General features: G+C 42.1%; 1 long non-coding RNA gene across 1 annotated transcript; it reads right to left on the reverse strand.

Moving 5' to 3' along the window:
* Positions 1 to 21,285: 21,285 nt before the first annotated feature.
* Positions 21,286 to 22,243, reverse strand: LOC139409197 (uncharacterized). Its single transcript, XR_011634378.1, has 3 exons — positions 21,886 to 22,243; positions 21,622 to 21,798; positions 21,286 to 21,531 (listed from the first exon to the last, which is right to left on the reverse strand). It is a non-coding gene; the product is annotated as an uncharacterized lncRNA (long non-coding RNA).
* Positions 22,244 to 22,678: the final 435 nt, after the last annotated feature.

The raw sequence follows: 22,678 nt of genomic DNA on the forward strand, positions 1-22,678 counted from the left end.
ATTCACCACCTTCACAAGTGCAGTCTCCGTGCTATGATGGGGTCTAACACCAAACTGAAGCATTTCATATACATTGTTTGTCTTCAGGAAGGCAGTGACCTGGTTAACATGCTAAGTAGTTAACACTTAATTTATTCAACTGGTGGTGTCAATTTCAAGTCTACTGGTGTCAACCACATGAGAATCAACACTCAGATAACACTCACAACACTTTTTACCTCAACACTGAGATTTGAGCACCCATTCCGCAGGTTTTTTTCCGACTATTCACGCAAACATTTTTTTGAGGCAAGTCGAATTTCTATGCCTTTTCGTTGATTATTACTTAACAGTCCTACTCTTTGTAGTACGCCTAGTAATCATTCAATGAGAGACGACTAGTTTTCATGCACATTTTTTTTCTCTTGAGAAATATTGTACTGAACATCTTAGTTAGACGTACAATTATGCAATCAAGACCTACTTGACAAAAACGTCAATTAATTCCAGATTTCTTGATCTTAGATTGCTTCGGATGATTTTGAGGAAGTGTATACTGGCTGTTACGGTGTCTCAGAAGAGACGGTCAAATTGTCACTTTCTTGTTTTTCAAGCAAAGGTCTTTTAAAGGAGGTATCGAGGCACTGACATTTTTGTTGCCTAACCGAGTTCTGCTAGGAGCAAACCAAACCTAGTATACAGATGCCTTCACTTGAATGTCCAGCAACCCAAAGGTTGCGTGTTCAAATCTCATCACTGACAACTTTAGCAACTTAACAACTAAATATTACGTTCTAGCTCATTAAAACTACTTAGCATGTTAGCTAACCCTTCCCTAACCTTAACCCCTAATCCTAGCCCAGCTAATGTTAGCCACAACAAACTGGAATTCATAACCCTATCATAAGTATTGCAAATTCGTAACATTTTATATTCATTCCATTTCGTAACATCATACAAATTGTAATTTGTAGCATATCATACAAAATGGATGATAGACATCTACAAAGTAATAGATAACATACTACATGGAGGGAGACAGACTAACATTTACTATGTTGTCTACCCCTGAGTCCAGGTTGTTCAGAAAATGTTTGGTTTTTACCTTTTCTATTGCATTTTTCACTTTGGCCACTCACTATAGTTGTTATTTTCTGAAAAAGGCCTCACAACTTTCAGAGGTGCCACTCTGTTGTCCATGAACTGCGTTGTGAAAACAATGAAAATGTAAATCGGCATCTAATTGATTGCCCCAAAATATAATTGGTGTTTCTATTCTTCATTACCCGTTTGTGAGAGGTATAGCCAGACACACAGACAACAATGGAAACCTGCAGGCACCTCATTGCTCCTGGGGCAGACAATGCCCTTTTTCTGTCAGACACCTAATAGAATCGGAGCTGACACACAAACAGGATGCCCAAGAGTAAATGAACACTTGGATTAGACTTTAATTATAATTGTCAGTCTCTCTAACCATTACACACCTGACACTTTAACAGAGACACTGAAGAGACAGACAGAACTTAAGAAGGCTGTAGGTAAGTTAACTGGCTTTGACATTCTTCAGTGATTGGCAAATACTGTATCAACCGTGACACTTCATGACTCAACCTGTTCTGAAGAGGTAAACAAAGGAGAGCTCAAGTATGGCATGACAAACAGCTATTGACTTTGTCAAATGCTGTTGAAGTGATATGGCTACAGGTTCACCTGCCTCACCTAAACCCTATTATTGTGGGAAGTTGCTATAGACCACCAATTGCTAACAGTCAATATCTGGATAATACACAAGTATGTGGACACCCTTTCAAATTGGTGGCTTCTGCTATTTCATCCACACCCGTTGCTGACGTGTATAAAATCTAGCACACAGCCATGCAATCTCCATAGACAAACATTGGCAGTAGAATGGCCTTACTGAAGCTCGGTGACTTTCAATGTGGCACCATCATAGGATGCCATCTTTCAAACAGGATGCCATTTTTCAAATTTCTGCCCTGCAAGAGTTTCCCCAGTCAACTGAAAGTACTGGTATTGTGAAGTAGAAATGTATAGGAGTAATAAAGTGGTAGGCCATACAAGCTCACAGAACGGGACTGCCGAGTGCTGAAGCGTATAAAAATAGTCTGTCTTTGGTTGCAACACTCACTACCGAGTTCCAAACTGCCTCTGGAAGCAAGGTCAGCATAAGAACTGTTTGTTGGGAGCTTCATGAAATGGGTTTTCATCGCCATTGGACTCTGGAGCAGTGGAAACTCGTTCTCTGAAGTAAGGAATCCCGCTTTACGATCTGGCAGTCCGACGGACGAATCTGAGTTTGACGGCCCGAATGCATAGTGCCAACTGTAACGTTTGGTGAAGCAGAAATTATAGTCTGGGGCTGTTTTTCAGTGGAGGGAAATCTTATCGCTACAGGGTACAATGACATTCTAGACGATTCTGTGCTTCCAACTTTGTGGCAATCGTTTGGGGATGGCCCTTTCCTGTTTTCCGTGCAAAAAGCGAGGTTCATACAGAAATGGTATTTCAAGATTGGTGTGAAAGAACTTGACTGGCCTGCACAGAGCACTGACAGAAAACCTATTGAACTTTGGGATGAGTTGGAACGCTGACTGAGAACCAGGCCTAATTGCCCAACCGCACTAATGCTTTTGTGGCTGAATGGAAGCAAGTCCCCGCAACAATATTCCAACATCTAGTGTAAAGCCTTCCCATAAGAGTGGAGACTGTTATAGCAGCAAAGGTGGGACCAAATCCATATTAAATCCCATGATTTTGGAATGCGATGCTTGACGAGCAGTTGTCCACATACTTTTGGTCATGTAGTGTACGTGTGAAATGCTTGATGGTTTACATGATATTAAGAGGTTTATTTTCTGGGTGACCAAAATATTGACTGGTTTTTATATACTATACTCGGCCTTGTCTCAGGATGGTAAGTTGGTGGTTGAAGATATCCCTCTAGTGGTGTGGGGGCTGTGCTTTGGCAAAGTGGGTGGGGTTATATCCTTCCTGTTTGGCCCTGTCCGGGGGTGTCCTCGGATGGGGCCACAGTGTCTCCTGACCCCTCCTGTCTCAGCCTCCAGTATTTATGCTGCAGTAGTTTGTGTCGGGGGGCTAGGGTCAGTTTGTTATATCTGGAGTACTTCTCCTGTCCTATTCTGTGTCCTGTGTGAATTTAAGTGTGCTCTCTCTAATTCTCTCTTTCTTTCTCTCTCTCGGAGGACCTGAGCCCTAGGACCATGCCTCAGGACTACCTGACATGATGACTCCTTGCTGTCCCCAGTCCACCTGGCCGTGCTGCTGCTCCAGTTTCAACTGTTCTGCCTTATTATTATTTGACCATGCTGGTCATTTATGAACATCTTGGCCATGTTCTGTTATAATCTCCACCCGGCACAGCCAGAAGAGGACTGGCCACCCCACATAGCCTGGTTCCTCTCTGTTTCTTCCTAGGTTTTGGCCTTTTCTAGGGAGTTTTTCCTAGCCACCGTGCTCCTACACCTGCATTGCTTGCTGTTTGGGGTTTTAGGCTGGGTTTTTGTACAGCCCTTTGAGATATCAGCTGATGTACGAAGGGCTATATAAATACATTTGATTAAGACACTGACTGTAAAAACTGCTAATGGTATGGTTGAGAGGGACGAGGAAAAAGGAATGGAAAATAAGTCTGACTTTATAGCCGATTGGCAAACAAAAAGGAGAAACTGTATTATGAGACAAAGATAAATGATATACAGTACCAGTTAAAAGTTTTCCAACAGGACAATGACCCAAAACACACCACCACCATTCTGTGTAAGGGCTATTTGACCAAGGAGAGTGATAAGAGTGCTGCATCAGATGACCTGGCCTCCACAATCATCCGACCTCAACCCAATTGAGATGGTTTGGGATGAATCAGATGGCTCATTCATCACAAAACCCTCTGATATTGCCAACTACTTTAATTACTTTTTTATTGGCAAGATTAGCAAATGTAGGCATGACATGTCAAGAATAAATTCTGAACCTTCATATCCATGCATAAGTCACCATTGAAGACAAGCATTGTAATTTCGAAATACCATAAAGTGAGTGTGGAAGAGGTAAAAAAATTTGTCTATCAATAATGACAAAACATCTCGTACTGACAACTTGGATGGAAAACTACTGAGGATGGTAGTGGACCATATTGCCACTCCTATTTGCCATCTCTTCAACAATTTGCTAGAAACAGATGACATTCATATTCTGACAATCTCTGAAACTCACTTAGATTATACCTTTGATGATACAGTGGTAGCAATACATGGTTATACAATCTACAGAAAAGACAGAAATGCCAAAGGTGGAGGTGTGGCTGTTAATATTCAGAACAACATTCCTGTAAAGCCTAGAGAGGATCTCACGTTAAATACTGTTGAAGTAATATTGCCACAGGTTCATCTACCTTAAGCCCATTCTGGTGGGAAGCTGCTATAGTCCACCAAGTGCTAACAGTCAGTATCTGGATAACGTGTGAAATGCTTGATAAATGTACACTACCGATCAATAGTTTTAAAACACCTACACATTCAAGGGTTTTTCTTTGTTTTACTATTTTACACATTGTAGAATAATAGTGAAGACCTCAAAACTTTGAAATAACACATATGGAATCATATAGTAACCAAAAAGGTTAGTTAAACAAATCAAATTCTTCAAATAGCCACCCTTTGGCTTGATGACAGATTTGCACACTCTTGACATTCTCTCAACCAGCTTCACCTGGAATGCTTTTCCAACAGTCTTGAAGGAGTTCCCACATATGCTGAGCACTTGTTGGCTGCTTTTCCTTCACTCTGCAGTCCAACTCATTCCAAACCATCTCAATTTGGTTGAGGTCAGGGGATTCTGGAGGCTAGGTTATGTGATGAAACACTCCATCACTCTCCTTCTTGGTCAAATAGTTTTAGATTAACTAACTTCAAAGTAATGACTCAGGACATCGGGTTTGATACGAAAGCTTCTTTTAGTAAGAATACTTGTTTACGTTACATTTAACAACAATTGTTTTGGTACGGAGCAATGCAGGTAAGATGCTATCGGAAAGTCAGCCACAATCACCTGCACCTGCACATAATTGGCGCGTTCTCTCTCATTCCTCTCGCAAGGCATTCTGGGACTTGCAGTCAAAAAGCGTAATTCAACACAACCCAATACAATTACATATGCAAATAAATCTAAAGAAATATCTTTAGATACAGCTCAAAGAATAAACTTAAACATTAACTCTGTAACACATTAAAGTTACAACAAATAGCCCTTACAGCCTGGAGGTGTGTTGGGTCATTGTCCTGTTGAAAAACAAATGATAGTGGGACTATGCCCAAACCAGATGTGATGGCATATCACTGCAGAATGCAGTGGTAGCCATGCTGGTTAAGTGTCACCAGCAAAACACCCCCACACCATAACTCCCTCCTCCTCCATGCTTTACAGTGGGAAAAACACATGCGGAGATCACCCGTTCACCCACACCACATCTCACAAAGACACAGCGGTTGGAACCAAAAATCTAGTCTAATTTCCACCGGTCTAATGTCCATTGCTCGTGTTTCTTGGCCCAAGCAAGTCTCTTCTTCTCATTGGTGTCCTTTAGTAGTGGTTTATTTGCACCAATTCGACCACGGAGGCCTGATTCACACAGTCTCAGTCTCCTCTGAACAGTTGATGTTGAGATGTGTCTGTTACTTGAACTCTGAAGCATTTATTTGGGATGCAATTTCTGAGGCTGGTAACTCTAATGAATTTATGCTCTGCAGAAGAGGTAACTCTGGGTCTTCCTTTCTCATGAGAGCCAATTTCATCATAGCTCTTGATGGTTTTTGTAACTGCACTTGAAGAAACTTTCAAAGTTCTTGAAATGATCCGTATTGACTGACCTTCATGTCTTGAAAGTAATGATGGACTGTCATTTCACTTTGCTTATTTGAGCTGTTGTTGCCATAATATGGACTTGGTCTTTTACCAAATAGGGCTATATTCTATATACCCCCCTACCTTGTCACAACACAACAGATTGGCTCAAACGCATTAAGGAAAGAAATTCCACAAATTAACTTTTAATAAGGCATACCTGTTAATTGAAATGCATTCCATGACTACCTCATGAAGCTGGTTGAGAGAATGCCGTGAGTGTGCAAAGCTGTCATCAAGGCAAATGGTGGCATTCGAAGCATCTACAATATTAAATATATTTGGATTTGTTTAACACTTTTTTGGTTACTACATGATTCCATGTGTGTTATTTCAGAGTTTAGATGTCTTCACAATTATTATACAATGTAGAAAATAGTAAAAATGAAGAAAAACCCTTGAATGAGTAGGTGTTCTAAAACTTTTGACCGGTAATGTTATTTCAAAAGAGGTATATTTTCTGGCCGATTTAAATATTGACTGCCTTTCGTCAGTCAAGAGAAAGCTTCAAACTGTAACTAGTGCCTACAACCTGCTTCAGGTTAGCAATCAACCTACCAGGGTAGTTACAAACAGCACAGGAATGAAATCATCAGCATGTCTTGATCACGTATTTACTAATGCTGCAGAAATTTGTTAGAAAGCAGCATCCAAATCCATCGGATGTAGTGATCACAATATAGTGATCACTACATAGTGAGGTCATACAATAAGTTTTGTAGCAATTCCTATGTTGTTGATGTAAATCATATTTCTTGGTCCGTGGTGTGTAAGGAGGAGCAGCCAGATACTGCACTTGACACATTTATGAAATTGCTTATCCTAGTTATTAACAAGCATGCACCCATTAAGATTATGACTGTAAAAACTGTTAAATCCCTGTGGATTGATGAGGAATTGAAAAATGGTACAGTTGAGAAGGAGGAGGCAAAATAAATGGCAAATAGGTCTGGCTGTACAACTGATTAGCAAACGTACTGCAAATTTAGAAATCATGTGGATTAACTGAATAAAATAAACTACACTATGAAATAAAGATACATGACAAATAATTATAGTAAAATGCTTTGGAGCATCTTAAATGAAATTTTGGGCAAAAAGGCAAACTCTGCTACATCATTCATTGAATCAAATGGCTCATCCATCACGAAACCCACTGATATTGCCAACTACTTTAATGATTTTTTTTCATTGGCAAGATTAGCAAACTTTAGCATGACATGCCAGTAACAAAGATTGACACTTCACATCCAAGTATATCTGACCAAATTATGAAAGACAAGCGTTGTTATTTTGAATTCAGTAAAGTGATTGTGGAAGAGGGGAAGAAAATATGTTGTCTATCAACAATGACAAGCCACCGGGGTCTGACAACTTGGAGGGAAGCAAAAGTTATTCCCCTACCTAAGAATAGTAAAGTCCCTTTTACTGGCTCAAACAGCCAACCAATCAGCCTGTTTCCAACCCTTTTGTAAACTTTTGGACCAAATACAATGCTTTTTTTTACAGTAAACAAATTGACAACAGACTTTCAGCACGCTAATTTTATTTATTTTATTTCACCTTTATTTAACCAGGTACGCAAGTTGAGAACAAGTTCTCATTTACAATTGCGACCTGGCATGGAAGGGCACTTAACTTGGACAGCACTAAGACAACTTACTGATGATTGTCTGAAAGAAATACGAAGATTGCGGGAGCTGTTTTGTTAGACTTCAGTGCATCTATAACATTGGCGATCATGCTGCTGAAAAAAACGTGTGTGTTATGGCTTTACATCCTCTGCCATACTGTGGACCGAGAGTTAACTACTTCCCCTTGACTTATTCCACATTGTTTTGTTACAGCCTGAATTCAAAATTGAATAAATACTTAATTTTCTCACCCATGTACACACAATGCCCCATAATGACAAAGTGAAAACATGTTTTTAGAAATGTTTGCACATTTATTGAAGAAATACAGAAATATCTCATTTACATAAGTATTCACACCCCTGAGACAATACTTTGTAGAATAACCTTTGGCGGTGATTACAGTTTTGATTCTTCATGGGAGATTTTCTCAAGCTCTGTTCAATTAGATTGGTAGCGGCGGTGAACAGCAAAGTTTTTCAATAGGATTCAAGTCTGAGCTAGGCCACTAAAGGACTTTCACATTCTTGTTCTGAAGCCATTCTAGCATTGCTTTGGCTGTATGCTTGGGTTCATTGTCCTGTTTGAACGTAAATCTTCGTCCCCAGTCTAAGGTCATTTGCAGTTTGTCATCAAGTATTTTCCTCTATTCGGCTCCCTTCATTGTTCCCTCTATCCTTACCAGTATCCCAATACCTGCCACTGCCATGCTTCACAGTAGGGATGCTGTTAGAAGGGCGATGAACTGTGCCTGGTTTTCTCTAGACATAGCACTTTGCATTCAGGCCAAAAATGTCTGTCTCGTCAGACCACAAAATATTTTTCCATATGCTCTGAGTTTCACGTGCCTTTTGGTAAACTCCAGGCGTGCTGTCAAAGCCCAAATTGGTGAAGTGATGTGGAGACTTGTCTTTCTAGCAGGTTCTCCCATCTCAGCCAAGGTACTCTGCAGTTCTGTCAAAGTGGTCATTGGGTATTTGGCCACCTCCCTGACCAAGGTCCTTCATGACCAGATTGATCGGGAGGCCAGCTCTAGGCAGAGTCTGGGTATTTTTTTTTTGATTTCCCAATGATGGAGACTTCTGTGCTCTTGGAAATTTCAACTCTCTTGTTTTCTACCCTTCCTAAGATACACAGTGCATTCGGAAAGAATTCAGACCCCCTTGACTTTTTCCACATTTTGTTACAGCCTTATTCTAAAATGTATTAAATAGTTCCCCCCTCAATCAACACACAATACCCCATAATAAAAAACTGAAATACAACATTTACATTAGAATTCAGACCCGTTACTCAGTACTTTGTTGAAGCACCTTTGGCAGCGATTACAGCCTCGAGTATTCTTGGGTAGACGCTACAAGTGTGGAAAACCTGTATTTGGGGAGTTTCTCCCATTGTTCTCTGCAGATCCTCTCAAGCTGTCAAGTTGTATGGGGAGTGTCGCTGCACAGCTATGTTCAGGTCTCTCCAGAGATGTTCGATCGGGTTCAAGTCCAGGCTCTGGCTGGGCCACTCAAGGACATTCAGAGAAGCCACTCCTGCATTGTCTTGGCTGTGTGCTTAGGTCATTGTCCTGTTGGAAGGTGAATCTTCTCCCCAGTCTGAGGTCCTGAGCGCTCTGGAGCAGGTTTTCATCAATGATCACTCTGTACTTTATTCCTTTCATCTTTCCCTCGACCCTGACTCGTCTCATAGTCCGAGTCGCTGAAAAACATCCCCACAGCAGGATGCTACCACCATACTTCACCGTAGGTATGGTGCCAGGTTTCCTCCAGACGTGATGCTTGACATTAAGGCCTAAGAGTTCAATCTTGGTTTCATCAGACCAGAGAATCTTGTTTCTCATGGTCTGAGAGTCCTTCAGGTGCCTTTGGGCAAACTCCAAGCGGGCTGTCATGTGCCTTTTACTGAGGAGTGGCTTCCGTCTGGCCACTCTACCATAAAGGCCTGATTGGTGGAGTGCTGCAGAGATGGTAGAAGCTTCCAGAAGGACAACCATCTCCACAGAGGAACTCTAGAGCGCTGTCAGAGCGACCATCGGGCTCTTGGTCACCTCCCTGAACAAAGCCCTTCTCCCCCGATTGCTCAGTTTGGCCGGGAGGCCAGCTCTAGGAAGAGATTAGGAACGGTGGGTTAACTGCCTTGTTCAGGGGCAGAACGACAGATTTTTACATTGTCAGCTCGGGGGATCCAATCTTGCAACCTTACAGTTAACTATTCCAACGCAATAACAACCTGCCTCTCTCTCCTTGCACTCCACAAGGAGACTGCCTATTACGCGAATGCAGTAAGCCAAGGTAAGTTGCTAGCTAGCATTAAACTTATCTTATAATCACAAGTTAACTACACATGGTTGATGATATTACTAGATATTATCTAACGTGTCCTGCGTTGCATATAATCTGACTGAGTATACAAGTATCTGACTGAGCGGTAGGCAGAAGCAGGCACGTAAACATTCATTCAAACAGCACTTTCGTGCGTTTTGCCAGCAGCTCGTTGTGCGTCAAGCATTGCGCTGTTTATGACTTCAAGCATGACTTCAAGCATATCAACTCCCGAGATGAGGCTGGTGTAACCGAAGTGAAATGGCTGGCTAGTTAGCGCGTGCTAATAGCGTTGCAAACGTCACTCGCTACTCTGAGCCTTGGAGTGGTTGTTTCCCTTGCGTTTCTCGAGGAGAGGGACGGAAGCTATACTGTTACACTGGCAATACTAAAGTGCCTATAAGAACATCCAATAGTCAAAGGTTAATGAAATACAAATGGTATAGAGGGAAATAGTCCTATAATTCCTATAATAACTACAACCTAAAACTTCTTACCTGGGAATACTGAAGACTCATGTTAAAAGGAACCACCAGCTTTCATATGTTCTCATGTCTGAGCAAGGAACTGAAACGTTAGCTTTCTTACATAGCACATATTGCACTTTTACTTTCTTCTCCAACACTTTGTTTTTGCATTATTTAAACCAAATTGAACATGTTTCATTATTTACTTGAGGCTAAATTGATTTTATTGATGTATTATATTAAGTTTAAACAAGTGTTCATTCAGTATTGTTGTAATTGTCATTAATTACAAATAAATAAAAAATATATATAAATAAATATATTTAAAAAAAATCGGCATCAGCTTTTTTGGTCCTCCAATAATCGGTATCAGTGTTGAAAAATCATAATCAGTCGACCTCTAGTATTGACGTGTTGAAAGTAAAGAACTCTCTGTTCAAACAGCTAACACACAGCTCAGACACCCATACATACCCCTCACCAGGGGTCTCTTCACAGTCATCAAGTCTAGAACACACTCTGGGAAATGCACAGTACTACATGGAACTCTTCCACATCAAGTAACTCAAGCGAGCAGTAAAATCTGACACCTCCTGACACAACGCAGACATGACATTGTAATGTTATGGCATTGTGGAATTTATATTTTATAATAATAATATCTTGTATAATGTTTTGTTTTATTTATGATGTAGGCCATTGATGTAACTGTTTTAACCCTGTTTGGACACCAGAAAGAGCTAAATGAGGATCCTAATAATAATTATTCAATTGTACACTTTGCTGTAACCAGGTCAACCCGTTACAGTCCACTGCCAGTGTCATTTTCTCACGACATAACCAATACCATTTATTATAGATTGCAGATGACTGTTTGACCTCTTACCCAGTCACTGTTGGTAAAACACCCCGATTAAGGTAATTGAGAGGGTCACAGTTGTCTACAGCAGTCTGAGACAGCAGTGTAGCTCCACCAGAGCAGGGCTGTATTATTAGCTACACTTCCTGAGTATGTGGTACAGTGGCGTACACACACACACAGTCACGAACCGGCTCAAAGCCCATAACAAAAGGGAGACAACGTGGAGATGAGTAACAAAACATATATTTATTAAATAAAGTAAACTAAGTACAATATACAATGGTGTGTGTAATCACTAGTGTAAGTGAGTGTTTTTCATGTATAAATGTGATATTGCAGGGTTTTGAAAGGTGCCAAAGCAAACAACCAAAAGGCCACCAAGAAACAACAAAATCTAGAAAGGTGTCTGCATGGAGAGAGTCTCCCCTATGAATGGGGAAGTGGTGATTTTATCCTGGGACACACCTGGCCCAGGTGTTTCCCATGTAGCTGACGACCCTCCCAACTCCACCCACCGGCATCCTAATAAGGAAACAAGAACAAAGAGAGAATACGGCAGACAGAGTGGGAGGGTCGTCACACACACACCATATTCTTTATATTATTAGGTAAGCCAATTCAATACCAAATTAAGGCCATAGATAGGCTTTATCCAAAGAACCCTTGTAGGCTGAGACAGAGACCTAAAGACAGATACAGAGGGGAAAGGTTACTGTGGCTGTTCTGTGCACATTAATGGCCACAGCCAGCATCTCTATCCGTTTGAGAATTTAAAGAACACTGAAGTCTTCCAATTAAACCAGAGGAAACAAGCTCTTGCCCCTCGGTCATACCTGTGAATCACACAAATGATTTAATGGTACACCTTACTTGTTCTTCCCAAGGAGGACATGAAAATCAGAGCACAGGAAAGTGACCAATTATCCTTGATAGTCATGGTTTGACTCCCTATGGTCTGTGTCCTGAGACCCACTCCTTTAATTATCTGTGCCTCAGCCACAAACAACTCTGTTGGACCCCTGGAAGAACAGGAAGTGAGATGGGAGCAGAGCGGTGAAGAGTAGAAATAACAGATAAAAACCCTCTGACCCAAAGCTCAGTGGGAGAGCTAACATGCCAGGAGGCTGCAGCACAGCATTTGTTGTTCCAGCAGTTTGTGTGTTGCATGGAGGACGGCTCCATTCACCCTCACAGACGGACACGACGGCTGGTGAGTCAGAGGCATTACACATCCACAGCACATAAACAAACAAAAAATATCCATTGTTGTTACCATCGGTTTCTATCTTCCCCCAATTCTCCTTAGTTGCCTTGGGGACCAATCCTCACATACAGTAAGGCAAGAAGTCCCCCCCCCTCCCACATTACCCAGGCACACCATAGACTTAATATAATTGACAGGTACACCTACATCTGCTGCAGCATATCCTATGCTACAGTAATATAAAGACCAAATTCGTGTCTAATTTATCTGGCTTTCTGGGGTCACCTTGATTTTTTTAATTGAAACATTTTTATTTATTATTGCAGACTATCACTCAAATACTGTTAAATCAGTGCACCGAAGCACACTCCAACTCCTGTTCTAGATTGATTGACATATCCCTATACAGTGCATATAAAAATTTAAAATTAAAAAACATTACATAAGTATTCAGACCCTTTGCTAGGAGACTTGAAATTGAGCTCAGGTGAATCCTGTTTCCATTGATGGTCCTTGAGATGTTTCTACAACTTGATTGGAGTCCACCTGTGGTAAATTCAATTGCTTGGACATGACATGAAAGACACACACCTGTCTATATAAACGTCCCACGGTTGACAGTGCATGTCAGAGCAAAAACCAAGCCATGAGGTCAAAGGAATTGTCTGTAGAGCGCCGAGACAGGATTGTGTGGAAGTACAGATCTGGTGAAGGGTACCAAACATTTTTGCAGCATTGAAGGTCCCCAAGAACACAGTGGCCTCCATCATTCTTAAATGGAAGTTTGGAACCACCAAGATTCTTCCTAGAGCTGGCTGCCCAGCCAAACTGAGCAATCAGGGGAGAAGGGCCTTGGTCAGGGGGGTGACCAAGAACCCAAATGGTCACTGACAGAGCTCCAGAGTTCCTCTGTGGAGATGGGAGAACCTTTCAGGACAACCATCTCTGCAGCACTCCACCAATCAGGCCTTTATGGTAGAGTGGCCAGATAGAAGCCACTCCTCAGTAAAAAGCATGACAGTCCACTTGGAGTTTGCCAAAAGGCACCTAAAGACTCTCAGACCATGAAAAACAAGATTCTCTGGTCCGATGAAACCAAGATTGAACTATTTGGCCTGAATGCCAAGCGTCACGTCTGGAGGAAACCTGGCACCATCACTACGGTAAAGCATGGTGGTGGCAGCATCATGCTGTGGGGAGGTTTTTCAGCGGCAGGGAGACAAGTCAGGATCAAGGGAAAGATGAACAGAGCAGAATACAGAATACAGAGAGATCATTGATAAAAACTGGCCAGACTCGAACCCGTTCGTTCGAACATCTCTGGAGACCTGAAAATAGCTGTGCAGTGACGCTCCCCATCCAACCTGAGAGAGCTTGACATGATCTGCAGAGAAGAATGGGATAAACTCCCCAAATACAGGTGTGCTAAGCTTGTAGCGTCATACCCAATAAGACTCTAGGCTGTAATCACTGCCAAAGGTGCCTTAACAAAGCATTGAGTAAAGGGTCTGAATACTTATGTAAAGGTGATATCATTTATTTTTACATTTGCAAACATTTCATTTATAGGCAGCATCTCCGGGATGATGCCTATAAGGCCAGCATCCCGGAGTCGCCTCTTCACTGTTGACATTGAGACTGGTGTTTTGCAGGTACTATTTAATGAAGCTGCCAGTTGAGGACTTGTGAGGCGTCTGTTTCTCAGGATGGAACAATTTTAAAATACCAGGAAAATGATCTCATCAGGTGTGGGTGGGTGAGTGGGGGACAATGCCGGATGTAGTGTGTCACTGAGGAATAGGGGTGACCTGAAAAGAATGTGACACGGTCATAATAAGCTTGGTTTATTTACAACAAGGTACACATACAAAGTTAGGTACTTGATTAGGAATCATTGAGGATAAATAAAAAAAGTATTATTTCCATTGTAGTCTACTTTCATGATAGCATTTAGCAAGTTTCAGATATGTGGAAGGATAACAACAACAAAAAGAAGCTAAAATGGAAGTCTATTAGGTTATTTAGTCATAAAAACAACAAATTAACGTTTAATTAACAAGGAACACCTGTTAATTGAAATGCAATCCAGGTGACTACCACGTGAAGCTGGTTTAGAGAATGCCAAGAGTGTGCAAAGCTGTCAGAGGCAACAATGTAGAAAATAGTCAAAATAAAGAAAAACCCTTGAATGATTAAGTGATCTAAAACTTTGGACCGGTAGTGTATACATGCTATACACAAAGGAATTCTATTTGGTCATCATCCATGGGCTAGGAGTCCCTCACAGAAGCACTATCCATTAACCAGGATTTCACCTTCCTTTAAAAGCTACTCAGAGTGGGAATAGTTTTAACAGACAGAGGCAGACTATTCCACTCAGAGGCTCCTGAATATAAAAAGGTACCTTTCCCTGTCAGGCTTCTGAAACCACACACACACACACGTTAGATATCCTAGCTCTACTGTTGTGTGAATCTCTAACATGGGGAAAGTAGGACAGACAAAGACCTTGATCCTATGTACCAGACTAAGCTTGGTCTGTGTGATTCTTGACTCAACGGGCAGCCAGTTGAGCTCCTGAAATTGGCTACTACCCAATATGAGTATGTGAGCTCAATCAACTTGTTCTGGGCTACCTGAAGCTTGTCAAAATGCCATTAGATGAGAACATTTGCAAGCACTTCCTTTTGAATATTTTTTCACCAGCTTAGACTTTCTAGCCTTCCTACATGTTTGTGGCAGAGACCTTACCTAGTAACTTAATAGCCATACATACTCCCCCCTCCCCTCCCAGGTAATCTAGTGTACATCCTAATTAATTAACTGCTGTTTGGCTGTGAGTACCTCTCCTGCTAGCTGTACCCTGATGCATTAGGACTTGCTTAGTTTCATTTTGGACCCGAACAGAATTGCTTCTGTTTTGCTGAGGTGCAGAGATAGCTTGTTGTCTTTGTTGTTAGTGAGCTCTGCACTCAGTATACTTTCCAGTGTGGTTTGGTCATCTGCATAAAGAAACAGGTGACATGACATGAGTAAGCATCCTTCAAATCATGTATGTACAGCAGGAATAGCAGAGACCCTAGCACACTCCACTGTGGCATTCTACAGCTTATGGGTTTAGCCTCGGGGAAAAACCATTTACCTCAACCACTTGTTCCCTCCCCGACAAGTAGGACTTACCCCATTCAAGAGCAGTACTGCCCAACCCAAGAGCAGTGCTGCCCAACCCAAGAGCAGTGCTGCCCAACCCAAGAGCAGTACTGCCCAACCCAAGAGCAGTACTGCCCAACCCAAGAGCCTCTAGCTTGGCAAGTAGGATGCTATGATTAACTGTATCAAAAGCCTTCTGAAGATCAAGCAGCACCATTCCACATTTTGAAAGTTGTATAAACACATAAGCTTATAAAATTAAAAACATTTACTTACTTTAATTTGGAAGCATTTCCAAATTCCAAGTTTCTGCTCCTCATCGTAAAGCATTATGATATCAAATTTGCACATGCTGATTCAAAAGCAGTAGTCAAAATAGTTAGTCTATACTGCTTTGGTGGAAGGGGAAATCCTTCAGGAGAGGGAGGATGATGATAAGGGTTCTACGGGTGGTAGAGTGCATCCCATAGACATGCAACTGGGAGAGGTAGTACTAAAGGCAAAATGGGAACAGAAATTAGAGCTTGAGCACAAGGAAAGGGAATGAGAACATGCAGCCAGACTAGAACAAGAAGAATGTCCATTGAAAGAGAGAGATGGAGCTGGAAGCGTGACAAAGGGAGATAGATCTGGAAGTACTCCGAATAAAGTCAAGCCATCCTGCACCCTCAGAGTTTGATCATGGTAAGAACAGCCTGCTTGTACCTCCTTTCAACAAAAAGGAGGTGGATATATATTTTACTCTGAGTGACTTGCTAAATCTCTAAAAATGGCTGCGAGACACTACATGGTCAAAAGTATGTGGACAACCCTTAAAATTAATGGATTCGGCTATTTCAGCCACACCCGTTGCTGGCAGGTGTATAAAAATTGAGCACACCGACATGCAATAACACCTTTCCAACAAGTCAGTTCGTCAAATTTCTAACCTAGTCAACTATAAGTGCTGTTATTGTGAAGTGGAAAAGTCTTGGAGCAACAATGACTCAGCCGTGAAGTAGTAGGCTACACAAGCTCACAGAATGGGACCTCCGAGTGCTGAAGCGAGTAGCGAGTAAAAATCATCTGTCCTCGGTTGTTCGTCGGGAGCTTCATTAAATGGGTTTCCATGGCCGAGCAGCTGCACACAAGCCTAAGAGCACCATGCGCAATGCCAAGCGTCGGCTGGCGTAAAGCTCACCGCCATTGGACTCTGGAGCAGTGAAAATGTGTTCTCTGGAGTGATGAATTACGCTTCACCATCTAGCAATTCGACAGACGAATCTGGGTTTGGTGAATGCCAGGAGAACACTACCTGCCCGAATGCATAGTGCCAGCTGTAAAGTTTGGTGGAGGAGGTATAGTGGTCTGGGGCTGTTTTTCATGGTTCAGGCTAGGCCACTTAGCTCCAGTGAAGTGAAATCTTAAAGCTACAGCATACAATTACATTCTAAAAAATTCTGTGCTTCCAACTTTTGTAGCAAAAGTTTTGGGAAGGCCCTTTCCTGTTTCAGCATGACAATGCACAAAGCGAGGTCCAGTGCACAAAGCGAGGTCCATAAAGAAATGGTTTGTCGAGATCAGTGTGGAACAACTTGGCCTGCACAGAGCCCTGAGCTCAACCCCATCAAACACCTTTGGGATGAATTGGAACGCCGACTGCGAGCCAGGCTTAAACTTAAGGCCATGTAGTATATTTGGTCACTGCTCCTCCAAAGTGTTTTTGTGGGAAAAGCTCAGAAAGTGTACGCCGCTTTCTCTCGACCAGAGTTCAAATTAGGACACTTAAAGCTGCTATCCTTCGGGCTTACGAATTGGTCCCAGAGGCTTATAGAATTATAAATATGGCATCAAAATGTTGAAAATCTGATTTCCCCCTTGCTGATCAGTGTCGGCAACCAGCCCTGATAGTGAAGTAATGAAACATGCAGGTTTGGTGGACGACAGTGAGCTCCCCTGTGGTGGTCGGCGAACCCTCAACCTTCAGGCCCGTAGCCCTGCATGGCATCGACTGTGCTACAGTAGGGAATTAGATATCCCTGTTTATAAACACAGGGTCACTACAGTTATTTGTGGTCATAATTTTTTTTAGTTAACTCTGAGGGGGGAGGGTGTGTAATTTATTTTACAGTACAAGGGGAGGGTCATGTGAAAAAAAAAAAAAAAGTTGGGGGAGTGCATTTCTTTTTTAATGACCCCCCCCCACCCCCACCCCCCCAGTAAATTTCAATCTGTCCCTAAGTCCTCAAAATGCTAGAAGTGTTTTTGTGAGTCATGTGACTCCCTCTCTCTTTCGGAGTGTGCTCTGAAGATATAAAATGGACCAGTAGGCCCATGTTCTCTCCAATCAGACAAGGATGAGGTCTTCTTCCTCAATGCCCAACAGGTGACGTAGCCTGGGCAGACATAGAACACCATCAGATAATCAAAACAAACTGTTTGATGTGCTATTTGTTAACGGTGATGTACACATTATTTTGAGGTTGTTGCTCACACTACTGCAAGAAGAGCCATTTTGTAAGTGAATGAGCACCACCTGCCAACAGTTATGATGGAACTGTGGTGGAAAGTTCAGTTGTCTGTCTGTGTGATGTTTACTTTTGAATCTAATGCGGTTTCAGTTGGTCAGCAGGGGCCTGTTGCACAAAACTAGGATAAGGGATTAAGCCAGGATATCTTGGTGATCCTGGCTCAATTGATCCGTAATCCGGTTGCACTAAAGATGGATAGGGGGCAGGAGGATATGTTATGGTATAAATTACCATGGAGATTTATTCTGTGGAGCTAGCCTGCTCCAGACCAGGCTAAATTCCAGGATCTATTTAATCTCATCCCTAATGTCAGTCAGCAGTCACCACAAATGGAAACCAATAGTTATTTCACTGCTCACTATACATTGTTATCACATATAACTAGACCCACTGTTATTTAAACGTTTGTGATCATTAATTTCAATGATTTTGGATAAAAAATGATTTTTAGATGATGTTGCTATCATTAGATAATTTACAGTTTCCCATAGACTATAAGGCTATATATAAAATGCTAGAATATTAGGGCCACAGAGGGGAAAAAAACACAAGTCATAATATTGTAACCAGTTGTTTTAAAGGAGGACAGTTGTTAAAATGACAGATGTGGGGCATTTCGTGAAATTGTACTTCAGTATGGTTTCATAAACAAAGACATGCTGATGTGCCAGAATATTAAGTATCACATTGTCATAAGTATCAAAACTGTAAAAACAATATGTAGCTTTTCTGCAGAAAGAACCAGCCTCATAAATTTATGACTTTATCCTTTTTCTTCAGTGTGGCCCTAGTACTCTGTCATATAAACAAATACACATTCCATATGAATATAAAAACACAATGTGTAACATTATGTTCCTTTATTGAATAAGGACAAAACAAAGCAGGTAAACCATCAGCTCCTTTCAAAACTGAAGTCACAGTGACTCTACAAGATGGAAAGCACAGAATCTAAGCATATTATACAAAATGATACATATACAGACCTTTGAATGTGTATAACACACCCTGCATGTCTGCACACTAAAATAAATGCAGGACAAATCCATACACATCAACTGAACAGACAAATGAATGGATGCAGTAGCCTCCCTGCAGCCTTGTATTACACACAGTATACCGCACAAACATCATAAGAGGCCAAATTCGTCAAAAAACAAACCCAAAAAAACCCAAATTCCTCTGCCACCGCAGGACATATTTAACCAAAATTGAAAGCACACATACTAACTAAAATAATTCAACACATATTGGTCCCTCAGCAGCCGACCACTGTCGTCATCAGGGAAGATTGCCGGATTGTCCCAGTCCATGGCTGGTGGCACTCTGGGGGCCCTCTCCTTCCTCAGGCAGGCCACATTGTGAAGGACAGCACAAGCCACAGTAATATCACATGCCCTAACAGGGCTGACCCTTAATTTGTGAAGGCAGTGAAAGCGTGCCTTCAGGAGGCCAAAGGTCATTTCAACTCTGGCCCTGGTCCTGGCATGGGCATGGTTGTAGGCCTGCTGTGCTTCCTGGGGGTCTGTGAAAGGTGTCAGGAGAAAAGGCTGGCAGCCATACCCCCTGTCTCCCAGCAACACACCAGAGAATTCACCTGTCAACACAAAATCTCATCATTACTACCTCATAAACACAGTGATATTCTTGACACAGCCATGATGGTTATAAATAGGGGTTGTGTGGCTTACCTTGTGATAGGCACTGATAGATTTCAGAGGCCCGAAAGATTCTGGAGTCATGGACTGAGCCAGGCCATTTTGCCACAACATTGCTGATCACACAGTCAGCATTGCAGACCATCTGAAATCATAAGATGAGGAATATTACACCAATCAATGCACATCACTGGCAATGCAGAGTGTTCGTCAATGGACAATATCAAAAAGTTATGTTCACCTGAACATTAATGCTGTGAAAGGATTTCCTATTCACAAAATCGGCCTCATGGGCACCTGAGGGGGCTTTTATCCTTATGTGTGTGCAGTCCACTGCACCAATGACATTGGGGAAACCTGTCACACAAAGTAATGAGTATCCTACTATGTGTTAACAGTTGTCCTGTAATTTGTAGATCCTCTTACCTGCAATCCTATAGAACTCCTCTTTGATGTCACAGAGTCTTCTGTGGCCAGGGAAGGAGATGAAGACATCTGCTAATGCTTTGATAGCCAGACACACACTCCTTATTGTGCGGCAAATTGTGGCCTTGTTCAGCTGTTCTGCATCCCCCACTGAGTACAGGAAGGCTCCACTAGCAAAAAAGCGCAAGGCCACACAAACCATTTGCTCCACACTCAGTGCATGGCTCCGTGCAGTGCGGTGCTTAATCCTGGGACCCAGTAGTCTGCATAGATACCTGATGCCATCTGCAGAAAACCTGTATCTTTCATATAGATGGTCATCAGGGAAGGCCAGTGGGTCCAACCGGTCCCTGAAGACCCTTTCTCACCTGAAGGCTCTCCTCAGCACAAGTGCTTCTTCATCCACCACATCTCGCACGAATGGGCATGCCATTGTCAGAGCAGAAAGGAACACACAATTTTGGGCCTTCATATAGGCTAGTGGCCACACCTGGTGCTGGGGGGGGTGGGCAAAAGAGGGCGATGCCTTATAACGATGACTTGGTTGTACTGATTGCTGGGAAAATAAAAAAAACCTTAGAAAGATGCCACCGTCCTGTGTGCTCACAATAAGAGCTCATATGTCATGGCTCACTTGACTTTACGAGAATATACCTAATTTTTATTTTGAGCTGTGTCATCTTCTTGGAGCTGGGGGAGGAAAGAAAAATAATGATTAATACATTTGTGTTACAGTTAGCATACAGTGTACATTGAAGGCATATCTCACCTCCCTCTCAAGTTTTTTTATTTCAAGGTCCAGTTTCCTAATTGTCCTCTTTTTTATTTCGAACTCCAGTGCAAGATTTTCCATCTTTTTCTTCTTGTACTGAATGTCTATGTCTGCCAGTTCTATTTGGCACCGGAGGTGGTTGCCATACAACTTTCTGATAGCTTGTGAGCTCTGTGAACACAATACAATTAGCGCAGCTGGAATTTGGCAGGATGTGGTGTCCTTTTATTAATACGCACTATGTTGCCAGGCTGGTTTTCCCACTGTATAGCATCTGGGTCCTGTAAAAGAAATTAGATTTTTTTATTTTGATGAGGACTCCTCACCATTGTAGAGTAAATAGTACTTTCACAGTCTTAACATGATACCTCATGCCTTCTGGAATCCAGAGAGATGGTCTCCTCCTCATCATCGTCTCCATCATGTGCTGTTGCTGCTGCACTGGGGCCTTCACCCTATCACATTTAATCGGATTCATATTGAAGCTAGTAGACAAGACATGCCAGGCCTACAGTATGCCTTTGATGGAGTACTCACTGGATCAGCATCGTCTGGTGCTTGTGCTGGTGGCTCTAACAGGAACACAGTGCTGCCAGACACTGCAAGGCAATAGGTAAACCAAAGTCAGACAGTCCAAATTGATTCAATATGAATGTGGTTGTATCCCATGTAGAGATGGAAGGACATACCTTGAATGAAGCGGGTGGCATCTTGGGAGGAACCTATGCTCGTCTCTTTCCCCCCAGGGATCCCCTCTAAGACGGGCCTGCCTTTATTTAGCTCCAAGGCCATGTCCTCTGCTGGGGTAAGGTCAGCCTTTGGTGACCCACCACCCGTGCCTTGTCTGTGGGTATTCTTTTTCACTGCTAAAACAGTACAGACAATGTGTGAGCAGGCACCTTCTGGGTACAATATATGCTTGTGCTTTGTTAAATATTAGTCAGGGACCATACCATTCTGCAGAATGTTCTTGTATTTGATTTTGACCTGCTGCCATGTCCGTTTTGGCCCGTTCATGTTTAATCTACACACACACACACACACACACACACACTTAATGGAGTCACACTGCAAAAAATTACTTGGTATTTTTGTCTTGTTTTCAGTAAAAATATCAAAAATTTTATCATAGCTTTATACAGTGTGATGGAGTTACTTTACACAATTTCACTCATATCTGCAGTGCATTTCAATAAAAAAAATTAACCGTTTCATAATTACAGTACAACTGCATTTTTGGAGATGTGAATTAAATATTTGAATTGTAATTGTGATGTTTCAGCGGAGCGGTGAGTGTGTAATTGTGCACTACTTACGCATTCAGGCGGTCTGCAATACTTTGCCACGCTTTTTCTCTTTGCTTTATCACTGTGGCGGTGTTGCCTTTCTTCTTAATTATATCTTTTACCTCCTCGTATGCCTCCATGAGGATTTGTGCTTCCGACGGGGAAAAGTACGCGGCTCTAGTTGCCATGGTAAATCAGTTAATCTGTGATCTGTGGCGGGGTCTATTTGAGTGAGCCGTGAGCGCGCACCTATCCAGGATTGGTTTCACCTGGCTTAATGAATCCGTGTCTGCTCATCCTGGCTTGGTCTTTGTGCAACCAATTAAGCCTGGACGCACATGTTTTGGCTTCATTGAGCTCAGCTGAGTCATTTATCCCGGATGTCTTAATTCTACTTTTGTGCAACAGGCCCCAGATTGAAACCATGTGCAAACCGACACTATAGCTGACAACAGCCCCA

This window comes from Oncorhynchus clarkii, chromosome 5 (assembly GCF_045791955.1).
Source record: "Oncorhynchus clarkii lewisi isolate Uvic-CL-2024 chromosome 5, UVic_Ocla_1.0, whole genome shotgun sequence".
Taxonomy (NCBI): domain Eukaryota; kingdom Metazoa; phylum Chordata; class Actinopteri; order Salmoniformes; family Salmonidae; genus Oncorhynchus; species Oncorhynchus clarkii.